Below are 18,977 nucleotides of genomic sequence, written 5' to 3'. Positions count from 1 at the left end.
GGAACATTATAGTTTTTAGATCTCTAGTTGAATGCTCTTGAATAAAACTTGAACTGAAAGGAAAAAGCTCCAACACCAATACATTACATGAAAAAAAATGTAATTGTGCAACTGAAGTCCACACTGAAATTCCAGGAATGCAGCACATTGGCTAGGCTTTTCTGCATGGGGACCTTATCCATACAGGTCCTTACTCTGTGTTTCTCTGTTTTGAGGGCTCTTTGTGTGTTTGAACTTCTCCCAGGATTACTCAGCAACTACTTTTCATGGTCTTATCAGTAAGTAAGTAGTAGTTGTAACCTTAGCACCAGGAAGTCTAAACAGCCAGTTGCACAGCTGCATGGATCAGGATTTCAGAGGATGTTGGAGATATTTCACAGATGTCTTGAAGGACACCAGCTGAGACTGGAATTACTGAGGTCAGTTGTGAATACGTTAGCTGTGAAAAAAAATCAAAGGATAGGGTGCTTTAATCATACACATTTGGTATTTCTAAGCTCAGCTTAGAAAAACATCATTCACTTCTGAAGACATAAGCATTTCTTCCATTATGCTTTTAAAAATTCAAACAAATTCCATTAAGCATTTTTTCCATTATACTTCCCTCAGTACCAGGAAAATAAAAATCTGCTTCATTATCACTAAAGAGAGTACTATTGTTTGGTATGGAAAAAAAATGCAGTCTGGTTCAAGAGAAAATAGCACAGTTTTTGCAACTTGACCTGTGTTTTGATTATATCCTGTTAACCTTGGGCATTTCAGAAGCATAGCAATAGCAGTATCGACAGGGTCACTTGGAACAGTATTTTGCTGTGTTCTGAGGTAAGTGTCTTTAATGTGCCACTGTGTAGGTTTAAAAAACGAAGTGTGTAGGTTTAAAACACTTATTGAAACTGTGGCTTGTGCCAAGCCAAGACTCTCAGGTTCAAGAGAAAATGTCATCAAGCCTCTACAGGCATAAACGAGTTATTGAAGAAAATAGTTTGGAGTTGCCTAAAGCCTGGTAGGGTGAGAGTTAACACAGTAAATTAAACAAGGACTAAACTTAAAAAAAGACAGAGATTACATTAGTAATTTATGCTTGATGGGTAAAAAAACAGAATTGAGAACTGAATGTGAAAGCTTGAAAGAAAGTTACTTACTTAACATTTTAAAACTAGAATAATTCTTTCAGAGTAACAATTAAATTGGAAGTATTTGTAAATCTTTACCATATTCACAGTATACATGTCAACATTATGGATATGGCCAGGGATTTTCTTTTATTTATTTATTTACTTAAAAAAAACCAACAATAATAAGTAAAGAAAAAAAAAATTAATTAAAACAACTTTATTTGTTTTTGTTTATTTTGCTCTCAGTTTGTGTTTCAGGAAATGAGCAGACTTTTTGTGAGGTGGGCTGGGAGGTCAGAGAGGGTGATGATTTTGATTTATGTTTCAGGGTTTGCTTTGATATTTGGGAATATTTTCCCATCTTTCAGGAAAGCAGGCAGCTCTGAGTAATTTACTTGACATATTGGTACTATTGAGATTTGAGCATATTATCTTGGTGTGTACAAACATGATTCATTTGAGGAACCTACTACTGACAACAGTCATTAGCAGTAATCAGGAAAGCTGCTCTTCTACTTGTGATAAAATTGCACACCTATAACAGACTGATTCAACACATTTTCAGACAAAGATACCTGAAAATATGGACTATGAAAATATGGACCTGAAAATATGGAAAATCATTTTACTATTGATTTCTTAGGAAGAATATCAGACACTTTGCTAATGGTGGTAGCTTAAAGTCTTACAGAGATTTTGAGGGCAACTCTGAAGGTATTGACTTTACTACCTAAGCTTGTCATCTGGGCCTTTAATGAGGTACATCTATTGAAAACAGACCAGGCAGGGGTCACTGTAAAACCTGCTTTAAATTGCTTATAGGCTTTGTTTGATTTTAAAATCTATTTCCATCCACTGTAGATGTAGTTGGGCTGAAAAAATTCCTTCATAGCTGGAAAATGCTGATGATTCTTGAAGAATGTAATTCAGGGTATTTACCATCAACATTTTACTGAGAATTTGTTTAATTTAAACATGTTTAAAAGATAATGAAAATTCTGCTAGAAGAAAACATTTTTCAAGTCAGTCTCTGAGGTCTGCTTTCCATCTCTGGATGGTACTGTGGTGTTTCCTGCTACAAACACTGAAAATTGTGTGTCAATGCCAACATGCCACAAGGGAAATGCAGCTCTCCTCTACCTCACTCTACCTTGTTGTAGAGTGAAAGTAGTGTCTGACTAAAAATACTATTGATTCCATGTATTTCCAACTCACACGAGAAACAATAGGAACCAATGTGCTGTTCAGAGAGAAACATACCTTTCTATTCCTATTTTCTTTTATTTTTTTTATCCCTTCCCTTCCCTTCCCTTCCCTTCCCTTCCCCAACCTTCCCTTCCCTTACCTTCCCTTCCCTTCCCTTCCCTTCCCTTCCCTTCCCTTCCCTTCCCTTCCCTTCCCTTCCCTTCCCTTCCCTTCCCTTCCCTTCCCTTCCCTTCCCTTCCCTTCCCTTCCCTTCCCTTCCCTTCCCTTCCCTTCCCTTCCCTTCCCTTCCCTTCCCTTCCCTTCCCTTCCCTTCCCGCACCTTCCCGCACCTTCCCGCACCTTCCCTTCCCGCACCTTCCCCTTTTTTCTTTTCCCTGTTAGGACTATTGCTGCTGTCTCTCTTAGCAGTGGCAAGTGTCAGGAGAAAGAGCCTTTATTTACTCTATTATTTTAAAATTTATTATAGCTGTGAATACTGCTCTACTTTCATCTTGTAATGGCTTTTGTTTCAGGGCCAGCCTCAAAACTCATAATCATACCTTTGTTACTTTATGTCAGTTTGAAGAGAGAAACTGCTACCAAATACCCTAGAGAAATGCTGGTACCTACCACGGATTTCTTGTAATAAATTTTTATGTTTATTATTTACTTTTTAATTCATTTGATATGGAAACTAACAGTCAAGAAATATTTTAAGGTATCCAATAAACCCTCTATAAAGGAGTTTGCATAACCTGTCAGGTGTTTGTCTGGTTAGATATTACAGATGATCCACTTGAAAGAGAAAATAGCTGTAAACTTCTGTTTACTTAGGAAACATTTAAGGATAGCAATAACTTATTCCTTTCCAGTCTCCAGGGATTATCGGCTGTTAAATCTCACAGAACTGAATGAATATCTTTAGGTTGTCCAGCCTCTTGTAAATAGCCAGATGATGTGTATTTTCTTTTCAGGAAGACTCCAGGGGACCATGACCACGTGGTATTAGGAACAGAACACATGCGAATGAAGAGACAGCCTGGTCCTGAGAAGTTTATCGACTTCAGCTTTACAGAAAAACAAAAGAAAGAAGAGAAATGTTGTTATTTGTTATTGTTACAGTAGGGGATTGGGGCAGGGGGAGCAAACATCCACCTGGCATATAAAATCAGTTAACATTTTTCTCTGGGGGTCACATCTACTGTCAAGATTCTTACAAATGGCAAGTGCCAGGTGAAACACAAACCATGGACTCCTTCCACGCAGTTGTTAACCAGAACTGGAGGGAGAAGAGCAACTCCCCTGCTCCAGGGAAATTCACTGAGAGAATTCACCAATAATGACTTTCTAACCTCAAACACCATGACTTTGGGATATTGTCAAAGTGCTTTTAAAGGATAGAGCCCAATGAATAAGGGACAGGGAAAAAAAAACCAAAAAAAAAAAAAAAGAAAAAAAATCCTTTCATTATCTTCTACAATAAGTCTCGAAGTACAGAGGATTTGAAGCAAAAATTTCCTTCTAGAGTCCTCAGTGACCAAGAAACTTTGGCTTCTCCTCTGGGAAGCAGTCCCATTATGAAGAGAGATGCTAGGAAAGTAAATACATTATCAGTGCTGACGTATAACTCTGATTAAGATTTTAGGAATAGCTAAATAAATTATTCTCATTACAAAACTTCCCACCCTCAAGCTTATATATCCTGTTGTTTGTTCTGGATTCTCACTTCTATTTTTTTCAATGTTGCTTTATATAAAAGAACACCACCAACTATTTCTGTTATTGATAATTTTCCATTGCTGCAAAGCTCTTTGTGTTTGTTGCTGTGACATTACTACCCACACAATTGCATCACCGCTATACAGCACAGTCATGTAGAATTTGGAGGAGGAAAAACCACTTTTGAAACGGAAGCAAAAAAGATAATGTAGAACAAGCCTGCTGATACCCTGCAGAGTATTTAATTAACAGAATCTATCACTTTGAGAGATAAAGTGATTTGATAGAATTCAGGGAGAAAACACCTCTTTTTCAGGGCAGGGATAGTTCCTCATTGACAATCCCACTGTTTTTTTAAATTAGTCTCTCCTAATACCCACAGAGAAAAAAAAAATTAAAATTATATATTTAGGACCTCAGAACCCATCAACTGATAAGGGACTTTACAACATATTCCTCTCACAGAACAAGACCTTTTCTGTCAAACTAATAGTTAATACTAAAGGGATTTAATCAGTGCACTGTGATAAATACATGGTGTTTGAAAGTAGATTTTGCATGTAAAAACTTCATTCATACACATGCACACATACATGCACACAGCAGAAATATTCTTTAAACAGATTTTCCATGCAAGAAACAGGGTATCTGTTTCTATACATTATCCAACTAGTTTGTGCTTCTGAAGATTTTTGTATTGATAAATGTAATTAGCACCAAACCATGTGTAATCCTGTTCAAATAATAGATAAAGATGGTGGTCAGTTCTTAGAAATTAACACCTGCTGAAATAGGTGAGCTCTGGACCTTGAAAACAGCTGCAAACCTATTGCTCTTCATGGATTTCTCTTTTTCTCATTGAAGTATAGTCAAATTCATGTGTGTGCATCAGGTTTGTAAGAATGTTAGCCCAGTAAGATGTTAGCCCAAACACTGGTGAAGCCAGTGTTTATACAGAGCGTGTAATCCTTTGCCAAGCAGACAGGCAAGCAAAAAGAAAAAAGCAAACACCAAAACTCATTGAAATGAACCATGTGAACCCAAACTTACTGTATCCATTTAATCCCAATGTGCGATAGTTGTAGTATATTCTTTATACTAGTTAGAACTGTGTTATTTGAAAATTAAAAATTCAGTTTTATGTTTTCTCTTTCATGTTTTCCTCAGATATGTAGAAATGGAGCGGCAAGAACACCATGAACTTTACACACACAATAGTGTTTTTCTTGCTGTTGCTAGGTTCAGAAATAAGGTACCAAAACTGTTATAAAGTATCACAGTTAATTTTCTAGAAGTTTAAATAGCTCTGCAGAATTAAACACCATAAACACCTGGAATATTTACTTCTATTCCTTTACAGAGATTTTATATTTCTTAACACATACACCTATGTATTTCTGGAATGCAATGTCAGCCTCATTGCAGATCTATATTCACATATATATTTAATATTCTTTCCCTCCAAAATGAACAAGTAAGTTTGTCTGTGAAGATATAAGACTATTTATCATATGTATCTATGGACTGCTTCAGCACTGAATGTAATAAACTCAACCTCATTATAAGGTTTAAAATACTGCCAGTAACAGGCCTGCACTATAGCACGGTTGCCAGGAAATAAAAGTCCTCCATATCTTAGAATCTCACTAGCAGAAGACTCAGATCTCCCATTTTGGAAATAGTAAAAACAAATGAACACAGTCTTTTTCAACCAAAAGCAGGTAAAGGCCATGTTCCATCAGAGATGTTTTAAAATTTCTGAGGTTTCCTTCCTGAGAATATGGCCAACTGTGTTGGTGTCAGGATTAAAAGCAGACTGTCTAGCTCCAAGTAAGTGGGGTCACACATGGGCAGGGTGTCTGGGCACAGTCATAAGCCACTCACAGCTGGGTGCTTGATGGTGGGTAAAAGACTGACACTGAAGATGGTGGCAAGCATCAGCAGTTCATTATCCCACAGTCCAACTTTTTATACTTTATAGCACATGCATAGCATGTGCTCCTTTTTGCACTATAATTGGCTAACAAACTACGTGCACGCACCTTCTACCCTTTTATAACTGGTCATAAAATTCTCTGTTTCTCGTTGTAAATGTCAACACACATTCACATTCCACGCTTCTCTCCCTCAAAGTTGTTTACCTGTGGTGTTCAAGGACACAGCTGTAACTCATCAAGGCTGAGGCTGCCTGCAGCCCCATTCCTATTCCCCTATGGGTGCTGACAGCTTTTCTGCCCTCAAACCTTCCTTGGGGCTGCAGCTCTTGGCAAACTGCCCCTGGGCTGAAAGTAGAGTGGGGACAGCCAAGTCACCAAGCATTCAGAGTTCCCAAGTAGTGTACTCCTGCATGTGAGAAATAATTTAGAGAACTGGGATGCAAGTGCTAAACACTGGTCAGTGTTTTGTTGTAAACCAGTTGTCTATCTCAAGTTCAAGTTGTTAATTCTTTTCTTGTTATGCATTAGTTGTACTTACCTTTCATTGTCATGTCCCTGTCCCGTTGGGAAATCACCGCTGCTGCTTCCCAAAATGGCATCCCCAGCCCTGAGGAGGAGGATAACGTAAGGGCCTGTATGTAAATGAGAGAAACCAGAGACACATGGAATGCACCCAGACCAATAAGAACCCAGAGACAACGAGCCACACTAAAAAGAAGAAATAGAAACAGCACCACCGAATGAGGAAGACCCAGAGGAGTCCCCTGACTTCCTCCCAAGAGCTGACATAACCAGAAGGGAACTTGACCAGGATGACATCCTAGACTTCCAGAAAAAGAAGATGAGCATTCTTGTGGACTCCCGTGAGGACAGCAGCTCCGACTCTGCTGTGTGGCAAAGTCAACGTCCTCCAACTCCGGATGGAATCTGGGAGCAGTGGTGGTGTGTGTGACCCCTCGGGCCCCCACCCAAGCTGATTCTCAGAATAAAGGCATTGAAAAGGACTTCTAATCCTGCCCAATTCATTTCACTGCATGTTGCTTGGAATGACTTTGCTCCACACATCAGCCCCATCTTCTGACCTGAGCATACAACTAGTTCAGTTTGTGGTAGAATTCCCATTCCTGGTGGGGCAGCCTGGAGTTGTGACAATCTGCCTTTGTCAGATTTGATAATAAATGATTACTTTAATAATTTATTTATGATTTTAATAAATACTTTAATAAATACTTTGATACTAAATGAGCATCAGAGAAGGGGGCTTACATCATGCTTTTCTTTTAGACCTGGTTTGCAGTGGTTCACTTAAGTCTGGCGAGTTTCAGGCTTCCACTCAGATGACCTAGACCACTTCCCATCCAAGCCATAATCCCACTTTGTACAGTTTGCAGGAAGGTTTTAGGGAGCAGAAGTCTGCAGGCAGTGATCAGCCTGCCTCAGCAGCTGAGGTCGCTGACACAAAGGTCTGCAGCTTAAAAGCAGCCAGAGGTCTACAGCTTTGATGCTGCTGCCTTGTGTATAGGCAAGAGAAAACAGAAAGCAGAGATTTCCAAAGCTAATTAAACAGTTAGGAAAGAATACGACCTGTGCTTGACATGGCATTAGAGCGTATTAGGGCACACAGAGCTCTTACATGTAATTCTGGTTTAAAATGGATTTTGGCTTTGCAGGAGCTGTGAAATCTTTATAGTCGTCTAATAAATCTGTTCCCCAGACCTTAGGCTTTTTTCTTCAAAAACCCAAACACTTGTAAAATATTCTGTCAAAATCTTCCTGCAACATTCCTTTTAGTGGTCCAGAGCCTACAGCCTCCTTTATTGAATTTCTAATAAATAATACATTATTAATTATTTGCCTCTCAAAACTGCATGTTGGTTTTATCCCATGGCAAGAAAGCAGAGCTGAGATTCATAACCAGCAGAACCAATGGTGTGGCAAATCACTATATTTTTCACCCTAAGAAATTCTGTTCTAGCTCTGTAAGCTTGTATGACCACTTACTCTATGGAAGGGAATGAAAAAAATGGGAAAATCTGAACATATTTGTATGTTCAGGGGCACACCTGAGGACCAGGCATGAAAATCTTCAGTTGTAAAAAGAGGAGTCAGCTGTCCTTTGTTACATAATTCGTAATATTGATCAGTCCTTTTGCTTTGTAGATATTCTCAAGCAGGGCAGTTTCCCCTCAAACATGGCCTGACTTTCTTCCTGGTTTATTTTTCATATTTGTCTTCATTCTCTCTTACTATGGGTGCCTTGTTAGTTTTTTTTAAAAGGTACGGTGAACACCTAGTGAACTTTCAATGCCTGGAGCTGCTGGTTTTCAGTGTCACATCCTGCACAAGCCCTCCCCAAACTGAGTATGAAAATGTGTCCCACATTTCCAGGAGGCTTAAGGGTATTTTTTTCATTCTTCCGCTTTACACTAACGTTTTACACAAAAGAGGCAAGGGATGTACAAACGGCATCATGAGGTACATGACAATGAATAATGGAGCTGTAGCTTATTAGGTTGTGGGAGATATGCAGTTAATTACATTTCCTCTGAGACTCCCTTGACACTCTGTTCCCAAATCTGCAAAAATTTGCAAATTGTACGATACACTTTGCACTCTGAGTGTTGTATGAGATAGCCATTATTTATAATGACTGACTTATGAAAAGATAATATGTTTCTTATCCAGCATGACTAGCATTGTTTGTACTTCCTTTGGTTTCTGCCTTTGATCCATGCTTGAAGGAGAGAAAATCTGTCATGTTTAGCTGGAAAGAAAATTCCTCACCACCTGCTGTTACACTGAGTGCAAACCTTCATGGATCTGAGAATATCATTAGTAATTTTGGATAATTACTTAGAGAAAGTTTAGGAGTCCCATGTTCTACTGTACTGTAATTAGAGTCCAAATTTGAGTTCATTTCCCTGAAAGGCAGATTCAGAAGAAAATAAATTCAAAAATTAATGCAATGTCAAAGACATTAATTAATTTTTCAAACAGTACCCTTCCTTTTTTTAATAGTTTTAATTTTTTTCCCCCCAAAATTACCTTTAATTTCATTTGGATATTTCATCTTATTAAGATACATTTTCAAGAAATAAAAATTACTGACTGTGCCAAGTGAAATTTTCTAAGTAGCAACCACTGATATGGAAAAATAATTTGGTAAGAAAGTTTCTCTAGGTGCCTGTGCTTGTAAGAATACCTCATGAAAAGGACACGTGCCCTCTTTTGTTGAATTTTTTCCTCGCTTTTGGAAGCAGTTTGTTTAGAGAAAGGAAGCAATACTGTAGCATCAGTGCTTTGTCATCTAAAACAGCTCCTACTAACAGATTCCATTTGATCTTCAGACACTGAGTTCTGAAGACAAAGAATAAGAGAATTTGGGTGCACATTTCTGAACTTGCTTTAGACAAGATAGGTGATCTTAAAAAAAAAAAAAATTAACCAAAAAAAGAGTATCCACCTATCTATTTTGTTTTCCATAGATAAAGCAGTACCTTTCTCAGACAGAAACAATCCAGGATACTAAAAGGGGATCTGAGATGAATGCTTTGAACTGCAATACGGCAGAAGGAGGCTTATAAATCTAACCCATAAGTGAAATTTCACCATGGACTGTTAAGGTCAACAATATGAAAACATGAGTGGGAGAGGAAGGCAAAGTGTTTGCAAAAATCTGCATCTACCACAAGAATTATAATTGAGCTAACAGAAATTATTCATCAGCACCAAAATTATCCTCATTGTGTGACTTTTAGAAAAAGAGTAACAAGATAATTTGCATTTGGGGTCCCACTGAGCTCTTATCTAATCAGTTCCTGTTGCGGTGTGTGCTTATTTTAACAGTTTGTCAATTTACAATTGTATGATTAATGGTTCGTACCTATGTCCCCCCATGTTTCTCTCAGAGTTGGTTCTCCCCTAAGTTGTATCCTCCCCTATGCTGCCCATCACCCTAACTGAACCCCTTATTCCAGCGCCTTCCCCATACACCATTGTAAACCCTCCCCTTGTTCTGGACCCTTCCCTGTCAATCCCCTGTTAGCCCAGCCCCCTGCAGTACCTCCCCATTGGAAATCCCCTGACCCTCGAGGCTCTCATTGGCCCATGTGACCTGTCCTCTCCGCCCCCTTTTCCTCATTGGTCACTATACTGTAAACTCCGCCTCGTGCTCCTCCCCTGTATAGTTCTGATTGGTTAAAAATTTTTACCCACCCCACTGAAAGTCCTGTGTATTTAATCCCAGAAGTGCTCCGAGCTCTTCTGTCACTCGCCTTTTTAGCCTTCTTAGAAGTACTTCCTGCTGGAAGTAGTCCTGCTGGAAGTCCCCCATACAGAGAGCCTCCTCCGTATTCCTTTGCCCAATCCCTGATGTCAGTTAGCTATCCTGCACCACAGAGCAGGCAGCTTTAGAGGTTCTGCCTGCGGTATACCCCACACTGAGACAGTTCCCCACACCTGGCAGGGTGCCGGTGTGTTCATTGAGCTAGCCTGGGCTCCGATGAGCCGTGTTCCAACTGATGTTTTGCCCTTAGTAACGGCCAGTATCATGATAATTCTTTTCTTTGGATGGGCAGTGAATGATTTCTTTATAAAATATTTTTTCCAAGGCTTCCTTTTTGCCTGCTGTTGTAACTTTGTACCATTTTCAGGAGTTGGTGATGGAGTTGAACGTGTGCTAAAATGTACAGCCACCATATTTTGGAAAAGAAAAAGGAGTCAGGAGAGTGCTGTGTGCCAGATAACTTAATGAGTATTCATTTATCAGTCTCCAAGTTCAAAAAGGTTTTCCATGTAGAAAAACTGTACTAGTACTAGTACTTCATTCTTAAGAGCAGAGAGAGAGTTGATTTACATTTAATTCAAGTGTGAATATCCTTTAACTTTTCAAAAGAGTATTTTGAATCAGCTGACTATAAAGTAAAATTAATATAAGAAGAAAACTAGAAATCTAAGCACTTAAAGGTTGTTTTGGGTTTCTTTTTATTTTTCAAAGGAAGCTGTATTAAGAAGAAAATCAGGCTTTTTAAGCCAAGCTAGCTTATGTCTGGACAACAGAACAAACAAAACAAATTCTATGCACTATAAAAATAAATAAATTGGCCAGAAGCTGTTCACTGAGAATACTGAATGCATTAAAATTTTAACATATAAAGTGGTTGTAAAATATTCCCTTCTTTACTTTATGCACAATACAAGAGACAGGCTTCATATCTGCCATTATGAAGCAGGAAGCATTATGACAGTTTTTTAGGTGAAGTACATCTCATTATTTCCTGTTAGCTTATGGATTATCTTTTTTAAGTGTCAGGTTTTAAAGCAAAAGAACACTATTTTTACTGGATGTTTTGTATGAAGAAGAGAGGCTTCTTACATAGGAGGGTGACATTTGAATTTTATTTTGGAACTTCAGTATTTCTTACTGGTAATAATTGTAGGGCACTCACATTTTTGCAGATAAATAGCAGCATTAATCTGAACTCAATTCAACCTTCCCCTAGTAAAATCAGCAATAAAATTTCACTACATGATCATAAATGGGAAATGGCTATAATGTATTAAGATATAAATGCTATATAATTTAGCTTAATATAGTGTGACACTGGAGATCTAGTGAAGCACTGGATAGCATAACTGATTCAGTTGCTTCCCACTGAAATTCATTCCAAGAGTATAACACATTCTAAAATGTATGAAGTTTCTGTTTTGCTCTGGAGTGCAAAACTCAGACTTACATGTGAAGCTATGCTGCAGTGAGCAGAGTAACCAGCATCTCTGAGTTCACAGGGCCTTGCCGTGACTGGCAGTGAAAAACCCATTGAAATCTAAACCAGCGTACACTAACTAGAACTTTGTCATCTTGTGTGATTATGCATTTCTGCTAAGTACTGCTCATTTAAAAAAGGCATGAGTTGCACTTTGTATTTCACACAGGCATGGAAATGGTTGGACAAGTCCAAAAAACCCCCAAACACCTAAAAAAAAAACCCAGCAAAGGAAAAAGACTGAAAAAAAAATTGATGTCTACTTTCCTAGTGGTCTCAGCACTAAAATCATCCTTGAAACACGTTTCAGTAATCGCTTCTCACTTACTACGATGGAATATTACTTGATCCACTTCTACACTAAACATGCCTTTCCCTTGAGGCATCCAGGTTTGCTGGATTCCAATTCCTAATTGGAATAGGTAATCTGTGAGTGACCATCCAAACCTAACTGTACCAAAGAGTGTAAAGACCTCTTTTTAACCTCTGTTTTCTTCTGAGATTTAGACTTTTTTTTTTTTTTTCTCCTTAAAAACATAAAGTCATGCATCCCACCAGACACTAAAAGACCTAAATACTTCAATCTGCAGCATAAGCTGGATGATGCTAAAGGTCTCACTGCTGTCAAAAGAGTGGAAGAAAACTAGAGCAATTACTTTGCTGTCCTGAAGACTGAGATGAGTGTGAAGTACTATGAGGGAAAATCTGCTTATTCTTTACTGATTTTATAATTGCTTTATTTTACTGCTGACATCTAAGGGTAGAATCCAAAATATACCACAGTTTTGTTATTTAAGAGGTTTCATTTTCATAGGCAAAGAATAAGGTGGTCCCTCAACCTGAAGAAACATAAGCATACATTTTAGAGAGTTAATACATGAAATTAGTAGATGCTCTTTCAGCTGGACTTCCTCTAAACGATAAACCGCAGTTAAAGAGGAAGTTCCTATACCTTTTGCACAAAATGTGAGGTTGTGTGGCTTGTGGTATGCAAGGTTTCTGTGGAGATGTTAAATTTCTTATCAAAGGATATTTAAGATGATCATCTGATTTTGGGAGACTGACCAGAAACATGTTCTTGTCATGTACTTCCCTACTAAAAATAAAAGCTTTGCAGGCAAATTGGACTTTCATGTTTGCTACTTCATAAATTTTACCTGCCTTCAAGAAAAATGCATGAGTTAAGCATCAGCCAGTTGAATAACAGAGGATGGATTTGCAAACACTTCTCTTTAATGAGGATTTGTGTATGATAAAATCAGAAACCATTCTCATTAAAATATTTCTTTAATATGATGCACCCTCCCAGTAGCGAGAGTAACAAGAAAAAATGAAAATGTAGCCTGCATTTTCTTCTAAGACAAGAATTTTTTTACCTTGGTGGAACTTATGCCTCTCACCTCTAAAACTACAGTAGAGACTACTTCTAAGCAAAAGTGTGGCCTCATAATAGAAAGAAAAAAATGAAGCAAAAACTCAAAGCAATGGATTATTTTTTTTTTCCCAAGAAAGGAAAGAAAATTTTCAAAGAACCCAAATGTTTGTTGGCTTATTTCATTTTTTTTTCTTAGAAAAATACCCAAACATTATTTTGTCCTCATACTCTTCACTGAAAGGATTTTGTACAGCTTTGCTGATCTGTAGATTGTACACAAAGGTTACTCTCTGGAGCTATGATGGATTTTTTTTTTTCTATTTGAGATATCTTACTTATACAGTTAATAATTTATTTCATCCATGGAAATGAAGACTTGAAAATTAGGATTTTTTTTGTCTTTATGAGTGAAAAAAGGAATTAGAGGCCATCTCAAGAATCTAAAGGAATTTAGTTATGTGAAATATATTTGACATACTATGGTCAAATGTGTCTGAAAAACAGCTTACAAAACTCTTTTGAGGAACAGTTTTCATACAGTTTCTCCAGGGTATCCATAACTGAGAAACCTGGTTTTGCAGAACTTTCAGCTTCTGGTGGCAGACAGTCACAGAGAGTACAGGGAAAACATTTTTAATGCTTGATAGTTAGCTTTTCCTTGTTTAGTAACAAAAGACAGACCAATTATATTTCTTAATAACTGAACCACATTTAGTCCAACATCAATTTTTTTCAGATGGAAAGATTCTATGTGTGATATTTAGAATTTCTTCTCTTTTCAGGAACTATTATCTACTAGTTCTTTATAAAATACTTTAAATGTGTGAAGTTGTCCAGAGGGGTTGTGGAGTGTCCATCCTTGGAAATACTCAAAAGCCAACTTTGTGAATCTAGGCAACTAATTGTATAAAACCCTGTTTGAGCATAGTGTTTGATAAGATGACCTTTTAAGGTCACTTCCAACTATACTGGGATCGTATCAGTCCACCTCTACAAATACTTGTATTTTGGCAAATTAGGAGCAACTAGACCGGAAATTATCAAAGGAGTTCAAGTGAATTTGAGCACCAAGACATTCCTAGATATTCCAGCTACTGATGTAGTGCCGGAGGAAGTTTGTTGGCTTGTCCTCACCCAGACTGCGCCAAGTGTGACCACCCTCTGACTATAAATAGCCTGAATGGCGGTAGAGCAGGGCTGCTCAGCTCTGCAGCAGCAAGTCTGCTCTCTACAGCACAGGCTGTCAAGTGTAGAAGATCGGGATGAAGACCAGGGAAGGGTCTTATGTATGGTTTTCAAGGTAGTTTTATTTCTCAGAGGGTCCAGGGACAAAAGACTACCAGAGAGGGTGTGCAGGGACTCAAATACAAGGGAGGTTCAAGGGGAGGGTACAAAATTTTAACCAATCGGGGGACTTAGGGGAGGAATATAAGGCAGGGTATACAATTTACAAACCAATGGGAGAGCCCAGGGGGAGGGAACAACTTAAAATAACCAATGAGGCATTGAGGATTAGGAGATTGACAGGGAAGTTTTCAGAATAAGGGGTAGTAGGTACAAGGTGGGATTGACAATTGTCCTGGGGTTACTATGATGCTGGTATCCCCAAATGCCTGGTGTATGTTGTATATTAAGTTCTGCACCTTTAAGATTAGCTTTGAGAGCTAGGGAAGTTGAAACTGCTGGAGGCTGATGGGAGGTTTCTCTCCGGGCCAATAACTGGCCATTTCTGAGAACTAACAGTGGTTTTGACTACTGAAAAGTGAGATCAACCTGTGAACACCACCTTAAGATATAAGCCTGGGATTTTCTTGTTCGCTCTGGTTTCTGGCTTCTGAAGAGGTAACGGGGCTGTGGCTCAGCCTCCCTGCCACCCCCAGGCTGGACAAGGCCGCGGAAGGGGGCGGGCGGAGGGGAGCGGGCCCAGGCCGGGCCACGCGGGTTCCCTGGCTCGGCTGCAGTTTCTGCCACTGCTGAGTTTTATCAGAGACTGCCGAGTAAGGAAAGGGAAAGCCACTGACCTGCAGCATGCTGAGAAAGTGGCCACACTCCTCCAGAGCAACCGTGAAATAAATCTTCCATCGCAGACAGCTCCAGCCGCTGCTCCGGCAGAGATCACAGAACCAGCCCCAAGGCCTGGGCAAGATTTTAACCCTTTCATTATCCAGATGAGACTTGCAGATTAATCCTTTTATCCAGAGAGAGAGGAAGAGAGAGAGAGTGATCAACATGTAAAGAGATACCATAAGCTATCAAAGACAGTGAAGAAAGGAATTAAGGTTCAGAGGGGGAAGAGAAATAAGGAGATGCTTTAATAAACTGAATTTTTTTTTTGTTTATGAGCTATGGAGATGGACAATAGTGTTCTGAAAAAACTCCTTTAATTCATGACAGAGTATTTGGGGGGGAATAGAGTATTTCAATGTGTAGATTTAAGCCGATGGTGAAGTAGTTGTGATCCTGTGAGATGCCGGAACAGAAAAAGAGAAGTAATAGTTGAAGGTTTGTGGGCTTTAAGAGGCAAAGAGAAAACTTCCGTTTCCAGGGAGGCTTACAAAAGCAGATGAAGAGAACTTTTGCCTTTGAATAACATCCTTAAAAATTACACCCCATCTTGACTCATTGACCTATAACACGCCTCAGAGTGATGTGAAACGGGAGGAGAGAACTGATGGCAGAATTTCCAGGCAGCTGGCATCAGAGAACTAGAAAGCAATGAAGAAAATGGTTTTATTGTGAAAAAACTCCATAGATTAGCAGAAGAGGACTTCTTTTTTTCTACAGAGACTGATGAAAAGGCTATAGCAAAATGGAGACTGTTTTAACCACCGAATTTTTTGTCTCTATGTTGTCATGTGAGCAGGGGAATGACTGGGTAATGGGAAAAAGAGGGTTTCTGGAGGTTTTATTCTGGTTTCTTACTCTTGTCATTTTTTAAAATAAACTTTCTTCGTCCCTTTTAAGTTTTAAGCCTGTTTTGCTCTTTTTCTAATCCATATCTCAACAGCAAGAAATAAGTAAGTTTTCTAGCAATTTTTTTAGTTAATACTTTAAACCCACAACAGCAATTCAATGGGAGGGTAAACTAGGATCATTCAGGAACAAGAGGCAGGGTTTTACAATGATGGGCACCATAGGGGGGGATATATCTTGGACCAAACCAACAAAACGGGGGGAAAACAGAAGAAACCATTGAAAGGGAAAATGTAAACTTTTAAAAGAAAACATACTACAATAAGCTACAGTTGAGAAATTTCCGAGAATCACAATAAAAATCCCTGGCCAAATTATCGATAGAGGGTAATCCTGTCCCAGCTGACTAGTTTTTCCTCACATATGTGGAATTTTATTTCACATTTATTTATTTATTTATTTATTTATTTAAATTTATTCAAAAGGAAAAAAAAAATGTCCTAATTTCTCTGTCTTTGGCTCTTAAAGTGATATTGTCAAATACTCATGCAGGGCATAAAACCCCAAATCTGTATTTAAAATGTATTGGCCATGCAGAAAAGAAAAGGTGCTGTTTCAAACCTCTGGAAGTCTGAACTGGATTGGGAGCTGGCGTTTAGCAGCTGGGTTGCAAAATCTTCACCTATAATCTGAAGTAAAATACGTCCCTTTATGCTTTGTGAAAACCTGACCAAGATATGCAAGTTTTCACTTGGTGTCTCTGAATTCTAGCTATATCAATTTCTAAATCTATAGCTGAAAATTTCCATTAGCTGTGCTTTGTCTCATTTTCCTCTGGGGAAAAAAAAAAAAAAAAAAAAAAGCAGAGCAACTCCAAACCAGAAAAATTACCCCCAAAGTAAACAAAACAAAATGTCTTTGTCTGTATCACAAACCTATGAGGCATGTGGCAGATTACATCTACTTTTACCTGAGGCATAGTGAAACAAATGATGTTATAGTCACTTTCATGAGAACTGATGTCTTGTTTTGGAAGCTAATAACAAACTATTCATAAAACATGATTTTTTTTTAGCACAATATAACTTTTCTCAACTTTTCTATGTTTTTATTACTGAGTGACAAAAATGCCTACAACATGCATTTCATATCAATGGACTTTATATATTTTCTGTCACTATGTTTTAGTCTAGTGCAATCTAACATAGAAAATACCTTCCTACTGCCTTTACACAGAATAAACAATGTGTTTTTTACAGAAAAAGAAGTGTATTTTTTGAATGTACAAAAGAATTGTAACTTCTTGTATAGTTATATAAAGTAATACTTAAATGCTACTTTTTATATCTAGGGATATACAGAGGGCTTAGTGCTATATAGATCATGTAGCAAACAAGTCAGATGAAGTTTTCTGGTGGTGAAAAGTCAAATTAGTAGGGAGTACACCATATTCCCTTTGGAGTCTGAAGGTTTACTTTTACCAAAGCAGAGGAACCTCACAGAAGTTGTACAGTTCTACAAACCAGGCAAGAAGAAGACTGAAAGGGTATATTGCCTCTGTGTCTCCTGAGAAACACACTTGTTCTCACTGCATAAGCTACAAAGCACATTGTCACCACAGAAAAACTGGATATTGATAAGTACCTTGTTCTCGTGTTTTTTAATTTTTTTCTGTAAGCCTTTGAATTTTTTTTTCCCTACATATATTTTTGCATCATTTTAAGGACATTATTTTAAGACAGTATGCTTGGCTACAGACTGGTTTCTTAGGCTGTTCAGTGCCTGGCAGACTAGTCTGAAACTTGCACTCTTTCTAGGTAAATTCATGTGCTTTTCAAAAATACCACCCAAATCATGTGCTTGGGACCATGTCCAGTCAGGTTTTGGAGGCTGTAGACTTCCCAGTCTGTTGGGCTGTCTGCTCCAGAGTTTGGTAACAAAGTAAAACATTTCTGGTTTTCTTGCCTTTAAAAAGAATTTTCAGTTTTTCCATTTATGCCCAATGCATTCTGTTCTATCACTGGGCATCACTGAGAAGAAAGTCTAATTTCATGTTCTTTGCATTCTTCTCACCAGGTATTTTTGCCAGTGAACTAGATACCCCTGAGCTTTCTATTTTCTGGGTGAACAGTCCTATCTTTCTCAGCTTCTCCTCATGTGAGAGATGCTCTAGTCCCTTTAGCATCTTTGTGGAGCTTCACAGGAGCAGTATGTTTATGTCTCTGTTTTTCTAAGGAGATCAGAACTGGACCCGTCACCCCAGGTGTGGCATCACCAGGACTTGGCAGAGGAGAAAGTTCACCTCCCTCAAGCTGCTGGCTGCAAATTGGGATGCATGCCTCCTGATGTATCCCAGAGTACTGTTAACTGTGTTTGCAACAGGGATGCATTGATGGCTTTGATATTTGAATTTCTGTCCATCAGAAACTCCATCTCCTTTACAAAGCTGCTTTCCAGCTGGGTGGCCCCCACTCCATATGCTGATGCCTGGGTTTGTTCCTCCCCAGATGCAGGATTTAACATTTGTTTGCCTACTGGATGATTTAACAAGGGAACACAGACCAGTCATTTTAACAACAGCTTATGAATTACATCTAAAATGAAAAGAAAATAGATTTTTTTTCCTTGTTTTTAGTGTAGTGCACATGATAATTAGTTTTTGATAAAGACAGAAGTTGCAAACTTTTGCATGTGTTGACAAATAAACTTTTTATGTGGCAAAAGCTTGATTGGGCAGCTTATACTGCTGAGAAAACGGCTATTCCCCTCAGGCATGATAATGAAACCTGATTTTAATTGTCAAAAAATCAGCAATTGTTTTGAAGTTACCATACTCCCACCTCTAGAAATGGCTATAACATTTACAAGACCTTCTGCAAAAACAAATCATGTCATGTAACTTACCCTGAAGCAGTAAAACTAAAAGGGGATACAGGTAATGCTAGTTTTACCCACCCACTCAATACTT

General features: G+C 38.4%; 1 long non-coding RNA gene across 1 annotated transcript; it reads right to left on the bottom strand.

Annotated features, from left to right (window-relative positions):
- Positions 1-3,190: 3,190 nt before the first annotated feature.
- Positions 3,191-15,215, bottom strand: LOC148184472 (uncharacterized). Its single transcript, XR_015772369.1, has 3 exons — positions 15,118-15,215; positions 6,495-6,588; positions 3,191-3,367 (listed from the first exon to the last, which is right to left on the bottom strand). It is a non-coding gene; the product is annotated as an uncharacterized LOC148184472 (long non-coding RNA).
- Between the last annotated feature and the right edge of the window lie 3,762 nt (positions 15,216-18,977).

The sequence above is a fragment of the Pseudopodoces humilis genome, chromosome 4 (genome assembly GCF_049639895.1).
Source record: "Pseudopodoces humilis isolate 2021_Gansu_Grassland_sample_001 chromosome 4, ASM4963989v1, whole genome shotgun sequence".
NCBI classification, from domain to species: domain Eukaryota; kingdom Metazoa; phylum Chordata; class Aves; order Passeriformes; family Paridae; genus Pseudopodoces; species Pseudopodoces humilis.
The sequence above is the reverse complement of the archived record's forward strand: the minus strand, read 5'-3'. Positions and strand labels throughout refer to the sequence as shown.